The following is a 22,989-nucleotide window of genomic DNA, read 5'->3' on the forward strand; positions in this document are numbered from 1 at the left end:
CTGCCTACATCAGCAACAAGAGGACTAGCCCATTATAAAGAAAAACTCGAATCACTGAATTTGGTTTACCAATAATCCATTAGACATCTTTCTTTTTCACAACTCTAAACTATTTGAAGAGGACACATGAGCATTCTCTTCTCATCAATGACAGCCAACTTAATATTAACAGAGAGCCGTGTGTACCATGAATAATGACATCTATTTCCTCATAAGGATTTTGAATCACTAATTAGGAATAAACCACTGCAGGATTTCTTTGCAGTTTAAGTGTGGATCTGGGAGATGCTACATGTTTCTCCAACTGCCTATGGTCCATTTCTCTCATTTTCCCACTCACCTTCAATCTCAACACTGTGACATATCCAACAGGTATACCTGATGTACCTAGCAGGAGATATTTAGCATATCAGGAGATGTCTAGTTTATCTCCTCTCTACCTAGCTGTCTGGTTAAATCCCTCTCCTAGGAATTCACAAGGATGTGAACTTCATAGAAGTGTCTGACAGTTAGTTGCAACCTGGCTTGGATGAAAAAGTAAAAAGGGAGACTCAAAACATGACCCAAAAACTTGAAAATAGTTTTCACAATTCAAGAGTTAAGAGGTGCAAGATAATCAGTTGACTGACTGGAAGTTGAGAGGTGTACATAGGAACTTCTGCATGGAGAAAATACTTGACAGGGAGAGGAAAGAGAAACAAAATTTGTTCTCTTGGCTAACAGCCCTCTTCCGCAAAATAAAGTGAAACAGGAGTTGAGCATGCCTCTCCCTGGCTTGTTCCCTACCTCTATTAGCAGACTTAACATCCCATCTCTGTGAGACAGTTCTTAGCCCTCTGAAGCTTAGGGCATCAGAATGGCTAAAGCTAGGAAAAAAGACAGTGCAAAATATGTAAAGAAAAAAAAAAGTCACACCAGAAAACTGGAGTTACTCTGGGATTTATTTATTTTTTCCAGACATCTGCAGAGAATAAAGACACATATCTTTGGATTTGAATCATTCCTCATATTGTTTTAGTTGCTGATAACACAAATACTAGATGAAAACAGAAACAGGCTCTAAACATTAGATTTTTATTTTCTGCCTCAACTGTGTTTACTGTTAAAGGTATTAATCTATTATGGCAACCTAGAAATATTATTCTATAATAAAAGCTTTATTAGAATGTGATCATTTTCTGATACTCAAGTTCATATTGGATTGATGTTTCAATTAGAAATCCCACTTTTCCATGGTCCCTGCAAAACTTCTAATTGTGTCGAGCCATGATACATGAGCTCCAAAAGGGTCTCAGAAAAAATCAGGGTTTCTTTTTCTTTTTCTTTTTCTTTTTCTTTTTCTTTTTCTTTTTCTTTTTCTTTTTCTTTTTCTTTTTCTATTTCTATTTCTTCTTTTCCTTTTCCTTTTCCTTTCTTCTTTTTCTTTTCCTTTTCCTTTTCCTTTTCCTTTTTCTTTTTCTTTTATGTTGTTAGCCATAAATAACTGAAATCTGAGAAGTCATTTTTGAATGCCAAGGTTTGAGAAAATATCAGTCAGACATGGTCTCAGGGGCTGTTCTGCCAGAAAAGAATAATTAAATAAGGGAAAAAAAAAAAAAAAGTGAAATCTAAAGAAAAGGAAAAAATAGAAGTGGGAACAAGAATGCTTATGAATAAAAAAAAAGACTAAAAATCATCTTCTAAAGTAACTCAGACGTGATTAAGATATATCCACTAACTTGTATGAAATTAATTATATTACCTTCTTTTTATTGCTTTATCAGATTAATATTTCTAAATTTTTCCCTTTCTCTGAAAAAAAAAAAAAGTTCTCTTTGCAGTAGTCAACGATAAAAGAATGGGAATAGACAAATACAATTTCTTCTAAGCTATATTGTTACACTTACTGAAACAAACACCCATCTTGTACTTATGAGTATCTACAATTCAAAGGGTCTAACCCAGTAATGGCTGTAATTTACCATAGTATTGAAAGTAGTATATGTCCACAGCAGGTATTTAAAAGACAGAGAGTTTATATCTAAGACAAACTATCCTGACCAAACTTCATCTTCTTTATGGGTAGCTGCATTTTCTAAGGTCTAAGGTTCATTTTGACTTTTAAGATCTAGGAAGAAAAAAACAGTTTACTACTTTACTTGAGAGTAGTGATAGAGAAAGATAAGAGGGATGATCCCAAAAGCTCCTTGCAAAGACTGTTGCCTTGATAAGAGTCAGGAAGGAAAGTTGTACATAATCCTAGATCCTAGAGGAAGCTTGCAAATACTTAAATGCAACAGCGTCTACAGAGCATGTATCTACTGTTATGAGACATTTTGGAGAAGAAACATCCACAAAGAATACCCCAACTTAAGGCTGTGTGATAAGAGAGGCTCCAATACATAAAGTTTATTAACAGCATGCATCTTCATCAAGTTTGTACATTGGAAGAATGAGGGACCCTGAACCTAGCTGGACTAAATGTCCCAATAATCAAATACTGGCTCTGACTTGGTCTGACAACGTCTAAGAGCAATTCTATAGCTCAGGGTAGATGGAGCTGGCATCTAAAACTGAAGCTGACTGAAATGATGAGGTAGAATGTATTGGCTTTTTTTTTTTAAGCAGAGCAGAAGAAAAAAGTAGCACACATTCCTGTTTCCTGCCTAATATCATCCTCCAGTGTATGACAGCTATCATTACCATGCTGCTGACAAATTACACTTCCTAGAACAGAAGGTCCTTCCCTTTTTGGAGGAGCACTTGACAAAGGAAGCCAAATCCTTGGAGCCAGAATGGCCACTTCACAACAATTAGTTTTCCCATCAAACACCAGGCTGTGTCAGCTGCACTGGGGATCACCTGCAGCCTGATGGCTCTCAGCTAGCATTTGCCTGTGTGTGATTCTGTCCATCATTTGGTTGTCTTAACCAAACCCATTGTTTAATGAGCTTTTTTCAAATCCACCCTGCTGTTAAAATGTCAATGCATATCAAAAGACATTTGTGAATCATACCAGGGCTTGTTCTCTCTCCTTATGTCACAGAAAAAAAAAAAAAAAAGTTTCTTTTAAACACTAGGATGACAAATGTGAAAGGCTACTTTATGTTTTCCTTGTTTGCTTCTCTAAGTTTTGGGAGGTCTTCTTTAGGGGATATACAATAATAAATTCAGTAGCCATTGTGACAGAGGAATGCTGTTGTTGTTGTTGCTGTTCTTAATTTCAGTTTATCTTCAAAAGGATTCTGCAAATGGTTCTCTGTATTTATTTTTTTTCAACTTGAAAAAGTGTACAAAATTTCAGTGGCAATCAATCCAGTTGAGTAATCAGTGAGAAGAGATTAGCTCTGACTTCAAAAACAAAAGTTTGGTGAAAACGCTGCCAGAATATTACTTTTTACCACTTTTATTTCACAAGGAGACAAAAAAGGTCCTACTGTTGGGATGAAAGCCACTAAATAGAGAATAAACAAATCTCTTTTGCCTTAATGCACTTAATTGCCTCTCTATTAGGTAACAAAGGACATTTTCTTGGTGTGTTTGAATGAGTCACCCATATCTTCATCAGGCCAAAAGAAAATATAAAAATCACCACTATTTATCATGCTAATTATGTTTGAATGCTAGACAGACCACATGGTTAATGATAAACTAAATACCCATATGAGAAGTAAAATCAAAACCCTGAGCACTTGTGGTCATTAAGAGCTGCTTTGTGGATAGACAAGAGGCTAAATTACATTCTGCTTCCCTGAAGTTTTCCTGCAGTTTCAGCTGAATTCATTTGTTAGTCAGCCAAGCACAAAGCACATGCTTAAATACAAGCAGATGAGTAGACCTGTGATCGCCTACATCTCTAATACTATGTACATCTTTCCATATCAGGATACTTCTTCCTTTGGAAAAATTGCCCTATTACTTCATTAATATATTGGTTAGCATTTCCACAGCGACTGACTTATGCTGAGCAGAATAACCCTCTAACTGTGATGTGATGTAAAGCAAGTCTCCAGTCTAACAAGGAAACATCTCTCATTGAGTATCAAGATAAACCTTGTCTGTGCTTATACTGAACAACAGTATTGTTCTTTTAACATCTGCTGTGAAAGAAAGACAAATGCAAAGACTGATAAAGTCTATGTTTACACACAAGAATTTCTGTGCCATCATAGAAATAATAAATTAGATACCTGTGGTCAGCTGAGTTTATAGAAAATATACATGCATTTTGCCACTAATGCAATATAGAAATAAAGCATAGAAAAAGAGTACTTTTAGAGTCATTTTTTATTTTCTCCCATATACACAGATGCACTTTGTTTTCCTTACCTCCATTCTTCCAGGTTGGGAGAGGAGGGAGAGAGGGAGAAGCATAATTTACAAAGTGAAAAGCTAGATAAATGCCCCTAAAGGAAAAGGTCACCAGTAATAGATGCATAGGCAACACACCAGGCATTATGCAACTCTTCCTCAGAATACTTTTCAATTTCAGAGATCTTTAGCGCAAGAATTTGTTAAGATGGAGAGGGCATCCTTGTCCTAAATAGACCTTAATAGCTTTTTCTTCCACAAATGTGCTCAGTCACTTTTAAATATATGTCATATTTTAGAATCCACAATGCCTGCTGGCAAATAATTACCTCTCCATGTAGTAGGAGCTGCATATTACCTTATTCTAATTTTCTTTGAACTTTACTATCTGCTAGTTTCAACTGATAATAATAGGTGCCTGTACTGGAAGAGAAAGAACAATCATTTCCCATTGCTCCAGACTTTATAAGCCTTCATCATATCACTTCAATCACTTCTTTCTGAGCCTGAGGCACACCAGTTTATTTAAGTAATCCTCAAATGAAAATCATTTAACATCTTTAATCATTCTTGTTTCCCTTCTCTGTAACTTTCTAATTTCTTTTTTTCTTCAAATAGGACAATGAATATTATACATGTTTATGAAAACAAGGGGAATGTAGATTAATATTATAACTTATTTTTTTTTAATTTGTTCTTTACCCAATAACTCCTAACATTTAATTTAAAAATTTAAGGCTAAGGTGATTTTTCTTCTTTCAGCTCCAATGTGAAGAAATCAGATAATATCTGATTCTTAGACATTAGTGTAGACGGCATAAGAACCAGTGATGAAGGTAAGTTAGTAGAAGTATAAGTTTCCACAGGAGTTGGTCACTTTACTGCACTAGCTTTGATTCTTGTCCAGAGCACCTAAGACATTTGCTATCACTTCTAAAGGAGCCTGAGTATGAATGACATACTATACATATTGAACCAATGCAATGTATATGTTATACCACGATCATTTTAGGTAGTATTCCTCCTAAGTGCTTTTTACAGGCTTTCTTCCACATTTCATTTACTCAAGACTCATTTACACAATTACTCAAATTAAATTGAGTGGGAAAGCTGATAAAATTAAATAGATGCAGCAGTGTAATGTAAATACAAAAATCCTTTGACACTCTTAAATGCATGTGCTGTGTACTTAAATTAAAGGAACAATGGAATTAATGTTATGAGGCATACCCACAGAAAAAATGCAACCATTTCCTCAAATGGAAATATTTCTGACTGGGCCAGATTGTAAAACTGGGGGAAGACATGGTCTCACTTTGGCCTGATGATTCCAATGAGAGAGGAAAATAATTCCTCTGGAAACAATAAGGTGGCTAAGTACTGCAGAACAACCTGTTCCTGTGCACCACGGTCCACCTGCTCAGGTACACACTAGAGGCCACTCAGACCTGTAACACACTTAGTGTTAGAAAGGAAAAGATCACTCCCCATTAAACAGAGAGAAGCATCATGGAATGAAAGTAAATATCTTCAGTGATCACTGCAGCCTTTCTGAGTCAGCTAATGTTAGCAGAAGTACTTTGGTTCTGATATATCTTGCTGGGAGGCAAAAGGATATTTTTATATTGCTGTCTACTTTTCAGCTTTCTAGACAGAAGCAGCAGCGAAATCTGTGTTTGGCAGACTAGTGAACCCCCAGACACTGTACGACATGACTTTAGATATTTAATCATCATTAACAAATCTCTCTCCCCAGCACAACGGCAGCAGTGAAGGCTTTTCAAGAAGCTGACAGAATATCAGCATCCAGCAACAATTCACCTGTACAGTTGGGTTTAATGCATTAACATGCAGCTGTAAAAGAACATCACTTATTCCCACTAAAATTTACAACAGAACAAAACCTACATTCGGATTCTCAGCTATGGTAATGGACAAGCAAGAAATCCTTGCATAAAAGTACATGGCTAAAATATACATCAAAACAAACACCCTTAGAGATCAATAAACTACTAATTGGTTAAAATATATAGGCTATAAATGCAGAACTGAAACATTTTCCTATTCTTACAAAGAAGCAAAAAGCGGTGCAAATCAGCAGCACAAAATTTTGTTTTTCAATGTGCCAGTCTTGAACACAGTGACCAGATGCATAAATAAGCATAGAAACCGAGGAATACATTTGTACATTTCAGTACAAACTAGAAACAATGACAGGGCCACCAGTTCATAACAGCTAATAACTGCTTATCTAGAGATTAAGCAGTTAAAATGGGAATTTGAAAATCTGCCTGTTAAATGCAAACCAGAGAGAAGCAGATAAAGTCTTGGCCCCAAGAAAAAAAAAAAACAGTTATAAAATAAAGAAACAAATAAATAATTAACTAGAATTAGGTCTAGGTTTCACCTTACTGCTATGTAGGTTTCGCCCTCCTGTTATGAAGGTATTTTTCTTACCAGACAAAATCACCTCTTGGAACAATGCAAAAATACTGCTATCCAGAGGAGGAATATCAGCTAGCCTTTATCAACCCGCATGCACATCTGCCCTTTTGTGCCATGCCTACCAAAGTGGTATAACAAAACTTTTTGTTGCCAAGATCACACTTCAGTACACTAAAACTCTTTCGGTGACAATTCCTTTCTGCTGTAGAAGTTCATGCACACAGCAAGGAAAAACTTGTGCCTTGAGAACACCTAAAGGCAAGGGAACTGATGTGCAGCAGAATTCAACTGTCTGCTCAGATCATACCCTCTGTAGCAAAGTCAGGATTGAATTTCAACCTACTTCATGCCAGGGCAGTAGCATAACCAGAACACCATCTCATCCATCAAATAATGTAGTAAATAAAAGGCCAGCAGATTATCTCAGCTAAGAATTTAAATAATACATGGTTTGCCTAATGCGTTGAAGTAAAAATGTCTGTCAGTGACAAAATACATAGATTCTGCTTAAAAATGCTGTTAGATGGTTAACTGTATCACAGGTTATAATTCATATCATTCAGCAAGAGTAACACTACTTACTGGTCATTTGGGACTTTTATCTTTCTTTTGTTAAAGAAAGAAAGGGATTGTGGAATGTAATGAGAGACAAGAATGGAGTGTTGTGAGAGAAAGGAAAAAGAGTATTGGAAATTCTTCACTTGTTCAAAAACAAACCCACCAAACATTAAGTGATTTATGAGAGTTGCAGAAGAGAGTTCGTATTCAACATCTTTAAAACAAAAACATCCTTAAAGAGAGCTATTACTTGGACAGCTGTAACTTTTATTATTTTATTATTTTATCTTGGTTTGGAGAAAGTATTGTGGTCTATTGGTTGCTGATAGGTCATATTTCCACAGGAAAATCTTCAATTTATTACCAATTTCTTTTCACTGATTACACCACCACTACCCTGGAAAAAATACAAAAAGACACACACACACCAAAAAAAAAAAAAAAATCCCTAACTAAACAGACAAACAAAAAACAACACACTTCTAAGTTTCATCTGTGAAAATGTATATTGAGTGTCATATTATTGAAAAAGAAGTCTACTGTGAAATCACAGACCCTGGAAAGTCAACAGCAAGACTAAAAAAGACCTTTTCTTATTATTATTGTCAGGCTTTCGCTTAGGAATTCAGTGAACTAACACTCAAAGGAAAATGCATTATTCCTGTGGGTAAGTTTCTTTTTCATTTGCAATTCCAGCTGCAAGGTACTTTTTCTAAAAGTTTCCCCAGCATATATCAATTTGCTTTGTTATACACTTGTACACTGATAAGCAGTATAAACTCAGTGTAAGGTTTGCAATGCCCTGGGCGTTACCACAACATCAGCAATCAACAACTGAGAGGACCTTGAGCCTTCATACTCTAAGTCAGGACCCAAACCGTGCTCAACATTTAGAGCCCAGACCCAGTGCCCCACTTCAGGCCTGTGCTCCTAAAAAAGGCACAAATCTCAGCACTGAGCCTAGTCAAACCAGAGAGGACCCCTTCTTATTCAAATTCAATCAACACTGCATCACAGCCCAAGCTACCTTTAGTCAACCAGATTCTTGCTCACATCTAATGGCTTTTCAATACCATTTTCAAAGTAGACTTGTAAAAAAAGTAGCACATTCTCCATGTTTTTATTAACAGCAGCCTGTAAAATTGTTAACTGTTTACTTCAATGCAATTTATGATTACTGGCTCTATAAAATGCTGTAAGTCTCACAGAAAAACAAAGCTACTTATCATTTATCTGCATCCAGTATGGTATTTTGCAGATAACATCTTGGAACAGTAAAATGTAAACATAGACATATAATAAAAATATGGTGTTGTACAGGAACTGTTTAAAATTTCAAACCACATGACTCAGTTGAAATTGTTTCTGTAACAGGTGTTCTTAAATTAGTGGAAGTTTATTAGTTATTATATTTAGTTAGATCAGGTTTTGCTGTTGTTGTTATTGTTGTTGTTTTTCAGTATTATTTTGACTTGCCTTAGGGTTAATCTCAGAACCATCACATTGAATTCTCTGACTTTTTCAATTCAGTCAGAAATGTTATTACCATATTTACATTACTCTGAGTTGAATAATCTGACATTAGATTCTGGTTTCTGAGAGAAAAAAACATATTTCATCCCACATATTTAATATTGAAAGAGCCAGCATACCATCCTTTTCAAAGTCAGTGTCAGGAATTAAAACTGCAAAGAAATACCAAAAGGCTTAAAAGACTATTTGCAGTCTTTTTTTCCATCTACTTCTCTACCAGTGTTGCTACTGATAGTGTAAAATGTAGTGGTGGTTTCAGAAGCCCATAAAGCTGTCTACCAGTTAGCAAACAGAAAACAACCTTTAGCCCTGGCCCTAAAATGGGAGCAGTATTTGGTATTCACTGATTATGTTAGATTAAAGTGGAGCGTGGCAAAAAAAGGTAGCATATATATTTCCAATCCACCAAATAAACTATTCTTTCCATCCATCTGTTAAATTATTATCTAACATTAGTGATTTGCAATTGTATTAGCCATAGAACACTATGTCCAATGAACAGGTTGCAATTACTTTCATGTAAGGTTTAAGATTAGTTTCTGAGGGAAAAATTATATTTCAAAGCTTTTATGCCATAATTCTTTTTCCAATTCTGCCAAGGGGAAAGTACTTACAAACCTTTTAATACATTTTTAATAAATTTCTTTTCCATATGTAAAAATATTTCATTGGGAATTGGAAACATTTAGGAGCTAATTACAGAGAGCAAAGATAGCATATTTTTCAGCCCAGTGGTTTTCAGATGATCAACAAAAGAGCAAAATAAGAGTTTCAATAAAACTCAGCAAGGCAAGAAACTGTAAATAACGTGGGTGAAAAAGGCTTGAAATGTCAATCTGTTTTGTTATGAGTTTTCCAATCCAGCCCTTCTGTGGTAAGTGGATTATAATGAGAATCAAGACTATGCCAAGTCTTTGAAAAACTTGTTGAATGTGTGATTTACCTTTTGAGGCAGTCCCAACTATTATATGAAAGAGAAGCCTCTGGGGAAAGGGCACTGCACAGTCACATAAGCATCTCACTAAATCCTTTATATGCCTGTATACATACACATTTATAAATATGGTAGTCAGTGCTTTCCAAAACAAAGTTATTAAATTTGTACCTAATCAGTGCTGTGTCCCTTTGGGATTAGTCCATACAGGGGAGAGGCAGTCTATGTCTGTTCACACTATCCAAATCACAGTAAAAAGAGAATGCTGGCTGGATGCCATCTGGTGTGAACTGGCTCATGTCCAGCTCCTCGGGACTTATGCTCTCTGAAGTAGAGCAACTGCATCTACTCTGCACAACATTAGCTCCACAGCCTTTGAGACAATCACTTTTTTGTTGTTTTCCACTTCAAAGTGCCCAAAAGAATGAAACAGTACTTCACAAACTGACAGAGTAACGTTGGGGTGGGTGGGTGGTGTGTTCCCCCCAACCTCCCCCTTTTCTGTTTTTAAATAATAATTTGATACCCAGGGTGCTTGTTTTGTGACCCAGGGCAAGGCAAGCAATGCACACTCATTTATTCAGCTTATTAGTCCTACTTTGCAGAATTAATTAGGTTGTGCTTATTTAAAGCTAGCTTAGATACAGATTTTCAGTCATAACATCCCACCATGTTTGCAGAAACTAAAACAAGAGAGGAAGAGGACAGTACTTCCCATCCTACCCTGAGCACACATTTTGTATTGCAGGGCCAGGCAGTTGCACATACAGACCAGATCAAGCCCAAGACTAAAACCTTTTATTCCTGTACAATACTCCTTCAGGAGAATGGCTGCTTCTCAAAAAGAGCGGTCAGGCATTGGAATGGGTTGCCCAGGGAGGTGGTGGAGTCACTGTCCCTGGGTGTGTTTAAAGAAAAGCTGGACATGGTGCTTAGGGACATGGTTAACTGGGTGATACTGGTGGTATGGGGATGTTTAGACCAGATGATCTTGGAGGTCTTTTCCTACCTTAATGATTCCATGATTCTAAGTGATCTTTGGGAAACGTCTCTGTAGCACACATCTGTATCTCTGGCTTTTACTGAGCATCACTTCCCCCTTTTGTAGAAACAGAGCAATGCAGATTCCTCAAAATACAATCTGTGGAACATCACAAAAATAAAATTTCTATAACCTCCAACCCTCTTCTCATAACACTTCCAGTCAACAGAAAGAGATTTAAAACCGCTAAACAGCCTCCTGAAACCAGCTAAAGCAAATGCTGCATGAAATACCTCAGGTGATCAGGTAAGTGGACCAGACAGCCAGTTTGCCCAGCCTCTACTTTGTCAATGGTTAAAAGAAAGAGCATTGCCCCCCCCCAAAAAAAAAAAATGATATTATAGTAGAGCTTGTAATATGAATATATGGTCTTCCTCCTCTGCACAGATAACTACTACTATAAAATGTCTTGGAAATTCATGTGAGAAATGTAGTCGAAGTAGACCACTGAATTCAAAAAGTTAAGAGAGCCTTGTTGTAGTTTATTTATTTCCCTGTTTTTGCTACACTGTTCTACAGCCATTCTTGTGCCTTCAGCATTGCCATTGTTTTATCAGAGGATTATGTACAGGCGAGACTCCCTGAGTCAAGGTGTGTGGATATATACAGTATCCTATATCTACGAGGGTACGGGAGAATCCCAGCTAAACTTTTGACAGCAGATTCTCCTACAGAAACCCAATGAATTTTTAATAAAAATTTAAGGAACAAGGAAGCTCATCTGTTTTAATGTACTTAAGAAATGTACAAATGAGAAGGAATACTTGACAGCAAGGTATTGTTAGAATATTATATAAATCTTAAGTATACTGTAATGATTTGGGAGTAAATGCATTAAAATTAATGACAATATACCCAAGTAACTCAAAGCTGAAGCATATTTGCAATTACTGTTGGAAAAAATTGCCTTCTTTGCATCTTGTTTTGTACAGATCAGCTAAGCAATGAAATACAGGAATCAAATGTATCTATTAACTGGCCTTCAAAATTAGCACAATTGATCAAGTGAGACATAACTGACCTTAAGCAATTGTTAAGCTCTACTAAGCTTCTATGACTTCCATGAGGTCATAACTCTAATACAACACTGTTGAGTCATGTAGGTAAAACCCAACGTCCTCAGGTGATGCCAAAAAGCAACACAGTACTCTGTATGAGACAAAATAAATAAATTAATAAGAATTAAAAAATAAAAAATAAAATAGTTAAGAACTGAAAAGAGAAAGAAAAGTGGAAACCTCTGGGTGTGTCAATGCCTGATTCTGTGTCTACTGTGCATTAATGATAGCATGGGCTCCATCAGAATTGATCATTACTTGACAGGAAATAAAGTTTTCCTGATCATAATTCTCTCCTCCACTTGCCAAGGCAAACCTGTTTCACAACTCCTCCTGGAGAGTGTCTGCAATGACTTCTACCCACATAACAAACATAAGAGTTGGCATAGTCTCTTCTATCAGGAGTGCTTCCAGTCAAGGAAGTAATCTCTGGCAATGTGCAACACCGGTTAGATCAAAGACTAGAGAGCTTGCATGGGGTAACTATATAACAAACTGATCAAAGTATGATCTGTGAAACACCCATGTCGTGCAGCTAGGAACTACAGCATTAATCTCCGTGAAAGGAGATGTATTAAACAGCTACACAAGTTACAATGGTAGATACTGCAAAATATTAATTAGTAATAATAATAATAATTACAAAATCATCAATTTAAACTAAAAAATACCAGGACAAAGTGTTTCTTAGTCACTCTATGTTACCCATGAGGTATCAAGCTGTACAACACAGGAACTGTTTTGTTTTTAGAACACTCAGTGGAATTATTCTGTGGAATGTCACTGTGTATCACTAGGCAGAAAGAAAGCAAGTAAGGTAAAGTGGTGACATGCCAAGGTTTTCTGCAAATAGCACTGTTTTTGTTGGCAGAATTGAATGGTATTTGTTTGACATTTAATTAAAACTCAGAGCCACTAAACTCAAAGGCCTAATGATGTCACAGCACTTAATTTGTTAGAAAATACACTCCTAGCATCTCTTTAGCTAGACAGTTTAAGAGAAGGAGGGAAAATAAAAGGTCAACAGGAGGATTTTTGGAGATGCTACTAAATTCTTGTCTGATCAACAAAAATAGCCATTCAGCTTACTAAAACGGAATGCATGAAAAGCCATGGGCATGAAAATGTAATTACTCTCCTGTAAATTGGTAGCACATTAATATGCTGGAAAGGAGAAGAAAAGCATAGCTTGGGCTTGGAGAGTCATGAGATTGATAGCCACCAGGAAAATGGTTTCTCTAATTAATTTTCTTCTGAATATTATCCAGACCATTAAAACTTCTTTAATACTTGCATGCAGTGAGAGTCTGTTCTAGCTTATGAAAAGCTGCTGAAACACACAAGACACACAGCAAGAAATTCTGAAACGCAATCTAATTAAGATGGTTTTTAATATCTTTCTTATTAACAAATAACCATTTTCTTTGATTTTGTTCCCCCTGAGAATGTAGAATGCAAGCTAATATTTATTCTTTCTTTTTTCAAATTGAACATTTTAATATGTTCTGTCACTGTCTAATAAATAAGCAAGTAAATAAAAAGATGTAAATGTTGATGCGCTAAGAAAAGTGAGAATTTTATGGCCAATAACATTTGTAGTTGCACTTGAAAGATGACAATAAACAAAAATGCAGTTGCAGGATACGAAATGGTTCCTATTGGGAAAGGAGGATATTGGTCAATTGGCTTCGTGCATTGTGGTTGTTGTACAAGACCACATTCACAAGAACCACAAGAGACAGCAGCAGCAGTATGTAACTTAATACTGCTTAATCAGTCAGCTGACAGTTTCTTCAAGATGGAAATATTGGGCTAACACACAGCAAAAAAATGGCATTCCTGTAACAGGTTACAGAGATGTTAGTAATGTACAGGTGTAAATTAGAGAATGCACCAGTCATAAGCTAGATCTGGCATGCTTCCACCCCTTGCAATAATGTGAGTTACAGGAAAAGGTTTGCAACTGCCCTTCATCATACCTAGATCTTTTTAGATCTCTTCTATCTCTGGGGCCTCTAATCTCCCCTCCCTGTAACTACATCAGCTATTTGTCCAGCTGAAGCTGGCTGTAGAGTACATAGAGAACTCTACAACATCAAGCTCTGAAGAAAATGTAGGCAGAATATCCCATTTCTGAATCCCAGTTAGGCTTAAGTATGACCCAGGAAGTGACGATTCTGAGCACACCCAGCAGCACAGCTTCAGACACCTAGAAAAACTTTACATTTAAGGGGGGAAGTTTATCTATGCCTCATTGTCAAGCGAGTGGGAGCCTCTAGAGGTCAGTTCTGAACTTGGCATGAATGCAAATAGCCAAATTCTTAGTCCAGTCCTAGAGTAACTACAACATATTCTTTTCTTGCACCACAAAACGAAAATATTTTCAAAAATCATTTACTAGATTAAGATTATTTTTAAGATCACTAACGTACCTGTTTTTCCATATGTACCTGACAATCACTTCAAAAGTCCCAATATCTATTTTATTAATACTGAAGAAAAATACCACATAGAAGTCAGTCAAATCAAAATAAAACAAAAAACAACAGTATAACAAGCACTGATAACTCATTCTTGTGAGTTAATTAAAAAGATGATCCAGGTCACGCCCTAGTCTATCCAAGAGATGCTGCCCCCAAGATATATTCTCCTTCTGAAATGTGTCTTGTTCTATATAACCCAAATGAGAAACTGCCAAGACTTGTGCTGGAAAACTGTCTTGACTACACTTTCTGTAACATGAGATATTTTCTTAAGGCCTATAGACACTATAAGGATTGACACAGAGATACAATCACACAAATAAGGCCAGTAGATCTAGATATCTCTTGTACTGCCTTGGAACATAAAATAAGTAAGCTAAATATTGCAATAACTTGCAATACTGCCTTGGAACATAAAAAAAAATAAAAATAAGGCAAACAAGATTGCATGTTCTTTCCATGGTTAAAGGCAGTATTTAAGATCTCCAATAAGGTATTAGCACTGCTGCATTTAGGCAGGAATAACTGTCATTCTCTTTAAGTAGAACACGAATTTTCAAATGTGAAAGGTACCAAGCAATGTCAAGTTGTGGATGACCTTTTTTTTTTTTTTTTTTTTTCAAAAATAACTACTGTATGCTAGTTTCTGAATGCTGCAGTTGGCCTAGTGGAGAGACAATTAGAAAAAAAAAAAAAAAAAAAAAAGAAGAAGAAGAAAAAGAAACTTCTTTCCCTTATAAAATCAGCCCAGATATTTACTTTGCAGTGTGCACTGAAAGGCAGAGAGCACATAGAAGTACTGGAACAATACGAGTGGGAAGAAGTTTGTCACTGGGTAAAGTACAGCGACACCAGTCTTTTGTTCTCCACTGCAGTATGAGTCTTCAAGGATGGAGAAAGGTGCATGAATAAGTAGCTTGAGAAAGCATAAAGAAAGCTGCTGGGATCCGCATGGCATTTCTGAAGAAAATCAGTGGTTCACTGCAATACAAAAGGAAGTTTTATTTCAGAAAAAGATAATGATGCCAGCAGTTGGCCAGCTCCCTGCCAGAGAGAAATCAGAGCCTGCCTGTTTTGACCATAGTGAAAGTTTGGGTCTAAGTGGCAAATGGGGTGAAGGGGTTGGTAAGGTCAGATTTGAGATACTGACTTGCCTAGAATTATTAAAAACTGGTTTGTATTTATATCTTCAAACAGATTTTCATTAAAAGTCCAATTTTATTTTTTCTAACATATGAAGCATAACAAAAAAAAAATACAAATACATAATTTTGCTAAGATAAATGTATAAAGATTCAATGTACTAATAGGAGAGAATACATGATTACAGTGCTTCAGATAAAGAAATGAGCATTTGCACAATGGCTTTCTGAAGGGTTTCTTGTGCAGTACTAGAAAAAACACTGAAAATGTAATTGTCAAGAATTAGCTATTTTGAATGTCCCACTTTGTGGGCAGAAATGAAAGTGCTCAAAACAAGGTTTACAAGCACACTGAAAAATGTCTGTCAGAAAGCCTACTCTTCAAAGGCAGTGGACATCATGGTAGGTTAGGGAAAAAAAAATGGCAATTATAAGCTTTGTGATTTAAAGCAGGATTTTAGAAAATTTCTCACATTTAATAGGAGCTTCAAAGACAGAACAACCCAGCCACCGTATTAGATGCCTATAGATGCCTACAAATATTTTGAGTATTAAACCAGACATCATGATACATAATGTTGTTAACAAAATATTCTATTTTAAGCTCTTCTTCACAGTTGTTTATAATTTTTCAAAATAGCTTGGACTCAATTTTTCTCATTCTTTCTCTTTACCTTAGGCTATTTTGATTTAATTAGAGAATTTAAGCCAACATGTTTCATTTGCTAGAGAATGTTGTTAGAGAAGCAGTATTGCCAACAACTAAACCTCTCCACTGCCCCAGTCATCTCTTTGGATTATTTTACTACTTCCAGTGTTTGGAAAAGCATGGCAAAGCTCTAATGCAAAGGCGGGTAGATGTTCTATTCCTGTCCCTGCAAAACTTCTAGTGCATTCTGAACACCAATTTTTGCACGTGATGAACCAGCTCACTTCTTTTAATGACTTAGTATAAGCCTTGAATGTCTCTTTATTCTCTCTAGCAATGAATCTTACTACATCGTTAGTAATCCACAGGATTTGGCAATACAGCAGAAAGAAGAGAAATCGCCATTGTTTTCTAAACAGTAATAGGGCTGAAAAGCCCCCAAAAGTATTCTGCATTGGAGACTTCCTTCTGAAATATGGATTAAGTAGTGTTTGGGTACACAAGCATTAGCTTTTTGGTTCAGATGCATCCACTAATGCATCAGGCAAAACACCAGGTAAGTGCTATTCTGTCAAAAAATAGTCTGGGTTCTGTTCTGATTCTGTTCAAATCCCATTCTCACAAGTCATTTGTTTCCATGAACAAGCATATTTCAGTGAAAAAAATCTTCCTTATATTGTAAATCCTAGATCAGCTCCAATGGCTTTAGGTGCTGAAACAGGATGTAGGTTAACCAGTACAGCAGACAATGTGGCCCAAATTGCACACCTGGACATACAGGAAAGTTTACATGGCACCATGAACTGATATAAAGAGCCTCCAAAACAGATCTGAGACTACTTGGCACAGCAATAGGAAATAAACACTAGTGACATGTGGAGTGGTGAGCACAAACCCTCACTGTAGTATAATTGTGGTAACACTGAGCTCAAGTGAGGAAGTACAGAAACTTTTAATAGATCAGCAATCTTCCAATACAGGCAAAATAATATTCCTTAATTTTATTTTTTGAAAGATCAGAACTACCTAAAGTGAAATTTGTTTTGTTTTGGTTTTTATGGGCTGACACAAAAATTCAGCACACAAGGTTGCAACCCAAATAAAGTTTGACAAAAGCTAAAATTAGCCAGGAAAAAAAAAAAAAAAAAAACACCATTCACTGAAGTGTTAATGCCATAAAATGGTGCCCACACTATATACATTCTCTAGTGACAATTAAAAATATGTATATTAGGCCATAGTTGCACAGAGTTTCCACAAGATTTACTTGCATAGCATTCAGGTTATACAATTCAGAACACTTATTAAGTATATTGAATGAAGAAAATTCTTTATCCATAACAGATGCTTTTCCGTTTGTGTCCTGGAGGATACAAACACAAAAGTATGATGCTAATGTACCACCTCTTCTCCAGGTCATTCCAAAAGAAGACTTCTTAATTACGATTTTGTTTTTATCCAAAAAAAAAAAAAAAGCTTCCTGCTGTCTATCCCCCAGAAGTAGTTCAGATCCAGCTGACAGAACTTGCCAGACCGTACTGGAGTCCTGAATATAAATGTGGAGCTGATGACAGCAACTAGCCTGATGAAGAGTCCATGAAGCCCATCTGAACCTTCAGTCAGTCCTTCTGTGCCCCAAGAATATGTCTTCATGTCCCAATCACCTCTAATTGCTGTCTGAATGATTTATTTTTTTTCATTACAGTGCCTCTCAGAAATGGAAAACATCAACTTTAGTTTTCATAATCAAGTATGGATGCAATCCTCTATTCAAACACCATCTTGAGATGAGTTTAAAAGGAAGCTTAGTATGTGCCCACATTTGTACTCATTTCTTTTAGTCCATCCACTCTGTGGCATCATACTTTACCAGTGGCACTTTACTAGCAAAGTCTCAACATAATCTACCACAAGAACAAAATGGATGTGAAGGAGTTCTGAATTCAGTGTGAATGCCAGTAGCTAAATTATAGGCAGACTATTAAGAGCAATAAGAACATGAAAAGATGGATAAGAATGCACTAACCATGAACCCACACTCTGCCCAGGGAATTTAAATTACTCTGAATGAATCTGTTAGACATTCATGGTTCAAGTACATGTGATGATGCACAGCTCCATGTATTCATGAAGAGAGGTTCAACAACCCACACTGCTACCAGTGCCTGCATGGAATTAATAGATGAATAGTGAAAACTATGCAAGACAAAGACAACTTTATTGAGCTAAGGAAAGCCTTTCAAAGGGAACTCACAGTAACATCTTTAGTTAAAGCCATACATAGCATGTCTATAAGTAGTCACTTTGAATCTCTGCTGACTGTAAGCTCTCCTCTTCCTCTGGCTGGTAGCAAAACCTTTCACCATTTCAACCCCATACTTGTAGAAAAAAGTCACTGTCAGTTTTGAATAACATCACCACCTTCTGGTTGTATTATTAAAACATATTATAGACTGTGTAATATCCATGTCTACAAAATGGCTTCTGTGGAAATGCCAACCAGAACAGCAATCTGAAACCTAGTCCTTTAGCCTCATAGACTACACTAAGAGCTTTAGGCCATTCCTTCGATCTAAAACAGCAAAAAGAAGAGAACAAACATACAGTAAATGCCAGCTGAACTTCTTAACATATTGTTGAAATGTATCTTAATGGTACCAGGTAATGTGCTTGATATAACAATTCAAAATTCATTCTCGATACCGCCAATGCAGAGATAAAATATTCTAACATAGAATCATCTGAATCAAAATGATGCTGCTCAATCCACCTTCTAAGCAGCTGTGATACCAAGTGAACTATGATGTGCTACACGTAACTCTGTAACATTACCCCCAGAATCTGTTTCAAAAATGGGTTAAGCATCATATCCTGTATTATCCTTAGACACTACTTGATATTTAAAATAAAGTTTACAGCATGTATAAAGCTATTCTGATGCTCCTCACTGCACACTTATAATTTAAAGCATGGTTTGTATTCTACTGAATGTGTTTCTTTTGCCCTTCTGCTAATAAGCTTTCTGCAACAGTGGGTATCGTACACAGAACTAATACAGAGTGCATGACAGATCTCATTTACACAACAGATCTGCAGTGCAAACAAAAGCAAAAAGTCCTACCCTATGCAACGCACAAAGGAGGACGGATTCACTGCAGAGGTATTTGCATTAATACAAGTGGATATATTTACACCTGCACTTTTCATTCTACTGCTAAACACTTAGAATTTCTGGTCCCATTGTGGTGACACTATTTAAAAATGGACCAAAGTAAATTTGTTCATCTGCACCCTACCAAGAATGCAGATCTAGTATTCAGGAAGAAAGACTATTTTGAGAATCATTTTAATGTGACAGAAGTAAAAACAGGATTGGGAGGGGGAACAAAGCATCCAGAGATAAAAGGAACAGATACTTGATTAGACACAGGACAAGATGCCACATTTATTTGAATACAGCAGACTGAAGTCCTGTTATCCCCCACTAGCCAGCATAAAGGAAAATAATAACTACAGTGTTCTGAGAGAATACTTCATGCATACTAATACTTAGCTGAAGCAGATGAAAATCATTTAAAAATTTAAAGTATGCATAAAACATGAAAGGCGCTTCTATTTTAAGAAAGCGGGATGAATCTGTTCATAAGAACATAATCTAGTAGGCAGAATTGTTCATGCTGTAAAGGAAATAAAGATCTTGCAGTACCATCACAGATAAGGCTGAACATGAATATCATCTGTCTGACCTGCACCACTCCAACACAGGCCAGAGTTAATTCCTCTTTGAATCAAAACACTCCTTAAAAAATAAAAAATAAAAAAAAAATACGGAAAATCTGGAAACACCTTGGAAATTTGGAAATCTAGAACACACCTGGAAATTATGTACTAACATTTTTTTTTCAGTGGGTAACTTACTTGCCCATAGGTCACATTATTTCTACACTCAATTTGACTAGTTCTGGTTTCTTACATTGCACACTGAAGAGGACTTTATTACTGATTTTCTCTTTGTTATTTAACTCACTCTGCCAGCAAGTATTATATTACTTTGTGACAGCCCTAAGCCAGAGTAAATGAGTAGGTGAGAGAACAACTAGTCTCTAACCCTTATTAAAATTATACAACTTCTGCCACATTGATAACTAGAGAAGCAGAGTAAGTAAGAGGTGTTGTAAGAGAGGGCTTGTGGATAATTTACTTTCCCCTGCTCCTCTAAATGGATTATCAATCTGAAGTGATTGACTACCATCATAGCTACACTCAGCAGGAGTCAGTAATATGCAGCATATATTAATCTCAAATATGTGACTGATTTGGTACTTCCCAGCCTAGTCCAGAAGGGCACTATGCCTTTCAGTGTCTGAAACTCAGTTTACAGTTCAGGCATGTATTACAGAAGGAATCCTCTACTTCTGAGGAATTAAAACATGCATGAGGCGCATGGATATTTAAACAGTGGGGAGCTTCCAGAAGTCTGGTAGAAAAAATGTGGCAGCAAATAGTGGCGTAGGGAGAGTCAGAGAGAATGGGAAGGGGGGGGTGGGAATAACTTCAATGTGAGATTTCTAAGAATGCATTTATATTTATGATATGAAAAGAAGCAAAACTATTTTGAGCAACCTGGTCTAGTGGAAAGTGAGTTTGGAATTAGATGATCTTTAAGGTCCATTCCAACCCAAACCATTCTCTGATTCTATGATACTAGATCCAACTTTTCAGTGAATCCAGCATGCAGAAAAACAGTTACACAAGAACTACACAAGCCAACTTCTATGACCACCTATATTATAATTTATTTATTATATCCAAAGTCAGACCTACATTAAGAATACCTTCAGGGTATCAGTAAACACCAAATGCTATTTCTTCAAGGTATTGTAACATTTTCCTGTATCCAGCAATCAGATGTTCTCCCTTCTTATATTGAAAGGCTAATATGATACGTTATGCACAGTTTATCAGGCTATTTTGAAGGAATCTTATATAAAGAAGGGTTTCCAATGGTTAGTATTTTTCAGTAAGAGTCCGAGACATGTTGCATGATTGTGGGAAATAAGCCTAAACCCTGACCACACTGAGGGCAAAGGTAGCAATTATTATATTAAATGTCTTAATATCATAATAACATATACATTATTAATGTACACATTAATGAGAAAGAATGGTACATGGCATATAGCTCAAAGTCAAAGAGAAACTTGTTTAAAGCGCATAAACTACAAAGGATAACAATCACAGCAGCAAAATGATGAAACTCCTGAAACTCCTGAAACTCCATTCTTTCAACAATAGATCTTGTCTTAGATCTTGAAACATGAATAGGTTGAACAAATTTTCTACAACCACTCAGCTTACTGCTATGATAAATTTAAACAGGGAACATTAGAAGATCATAAAGCCAGGTGGACAACAAGAAGATAACTACTTTTTCTCTTTGGATTCTCAGACATTATTCTCAGGAGAGGTCTCAGCAAAAACAGTAGTACAATTAAATGCCGTGAAAAAAATTTACGTTGCATGGTTTTCTACCCCAGATGCAAAGACAAATATCATGCAATTTTATAGCTCAAAGAAAGTGTGATGGATGAGGGGAAAGGTAAATTTTACAGCTCAGTATGTGATGTGCTAAACAACATACAAAGGAATAACGTTGTATTACTAATGGGAGATTTAAATGGGTTATGTACAATGTCTAGAAAACCGCTGAGTGGTTACTCAATATCTGCAACAGTGCATGAAAAGATGAAAAAGTATCAAGTGACTGGGAAAAAAAGGGCTTAATTGTCAAACTGCCAAAGAGAGTAGTTTTGACAGGTTGTAATATGGAAGTTATTGGGACCTGCTGATTTAAGAATACCTAGTTTAGTAGCTGTTACTTAATCTCCTTAATTACTGTTGGAAAGCAAAGCACATTACATCATCAAGTTCATTCACCTCTCTTTTCCAAATACAAATGTTTATTGAACATATCTGCCTTCTCTGCATTCACACAATCAATTCCACCACTCCCATCCAGAAACATACTGATAAAATTGTGCGGATTTATCTTGTTCTTCATATATTTAATCCTCTTATTTTTCTTAATTCTGCTGACTATATATTTCACCTTTTGTCCTTCCCTTATCAGTTCTCTGCAGTTTCCAGGTTTTGATTTACATTATTAGCTTCCTCTTTCATACATTTGTGTCCTCTCAGAGTTAGGTTGATTCACTCTCTGCTGTGGCTTTCTGGACCTCTAGTAAAGTTTACTAAAACATTTACCAAGTGCCATTCCCATTTTTGGTCATAAGTGTTTCTTGTTTTGCTGCAGATGAACCTTTTAAGGCATGACACACACAGGCATGTGGTAGCATTTCCCTCTGGAACTAAAATCAAATCCATTTGTAACTAAAATCAAATCAAGATCATTTGCACCAAAGCTACAAAGAGAATCTAAGACTGTAACCAATTCTTCTGCGACATGCCAATAGGAAAGCCTCACCACATTTTGAGTTAGGAAACAGCTAGCTTTAATGTGTTTATCAAGGTGTCCCTCTGATTTGGGAAAAGACATAATCTGCAATATCAGAGAGGCAAATATTTTAGGGCTGGCGGGATTGTCCGTCTGCACAAATTTACATGGAAGTCAACCACCATAATTCAGTCGATTCTCCTCACACTACTTCTTCGGGACCTTCAGATGAGAAAAGCAGTCTATAGAATGTAAACAAGCAGTTAAGCTTTCCTTTTTTCTGTCCATGTTTTTGCTTGTCCCTCGGCACAGTTTCAAGTCCACTGAAGCAGCAGCATTTTGGTTTTAAATACAATTAGACATGGCCATTTACAGAAACCAAATTTTTATGTACCCCACAG

General features: G+C 36.3%; 1 protein-coding gene across 18 annotated transcripts in view; it reads right to left on the minus strand.

The window, feature by feature from the left end:
* The window catches only part of LOC308196010 (uncharacterized protein), a 380,840-nt gene that overhangs the window by 206,408 nt on the left and 151,443 nt on the right, over positions 1-22,989 (minus strand). The gene's annotated exons all lie outside the window — the stretch shown is intronic.

This window comes from Anser brachyrhynchus, assembly GCF_964034855.1.
Source record: "Anser brachyrhynchus genome assembly, chromosome: 5".
NCBI lineage: Eukaryota > Metazoa > Chordata > Aves > Anseriformes > Anatidae > Anser > Anser brachyrhynchus.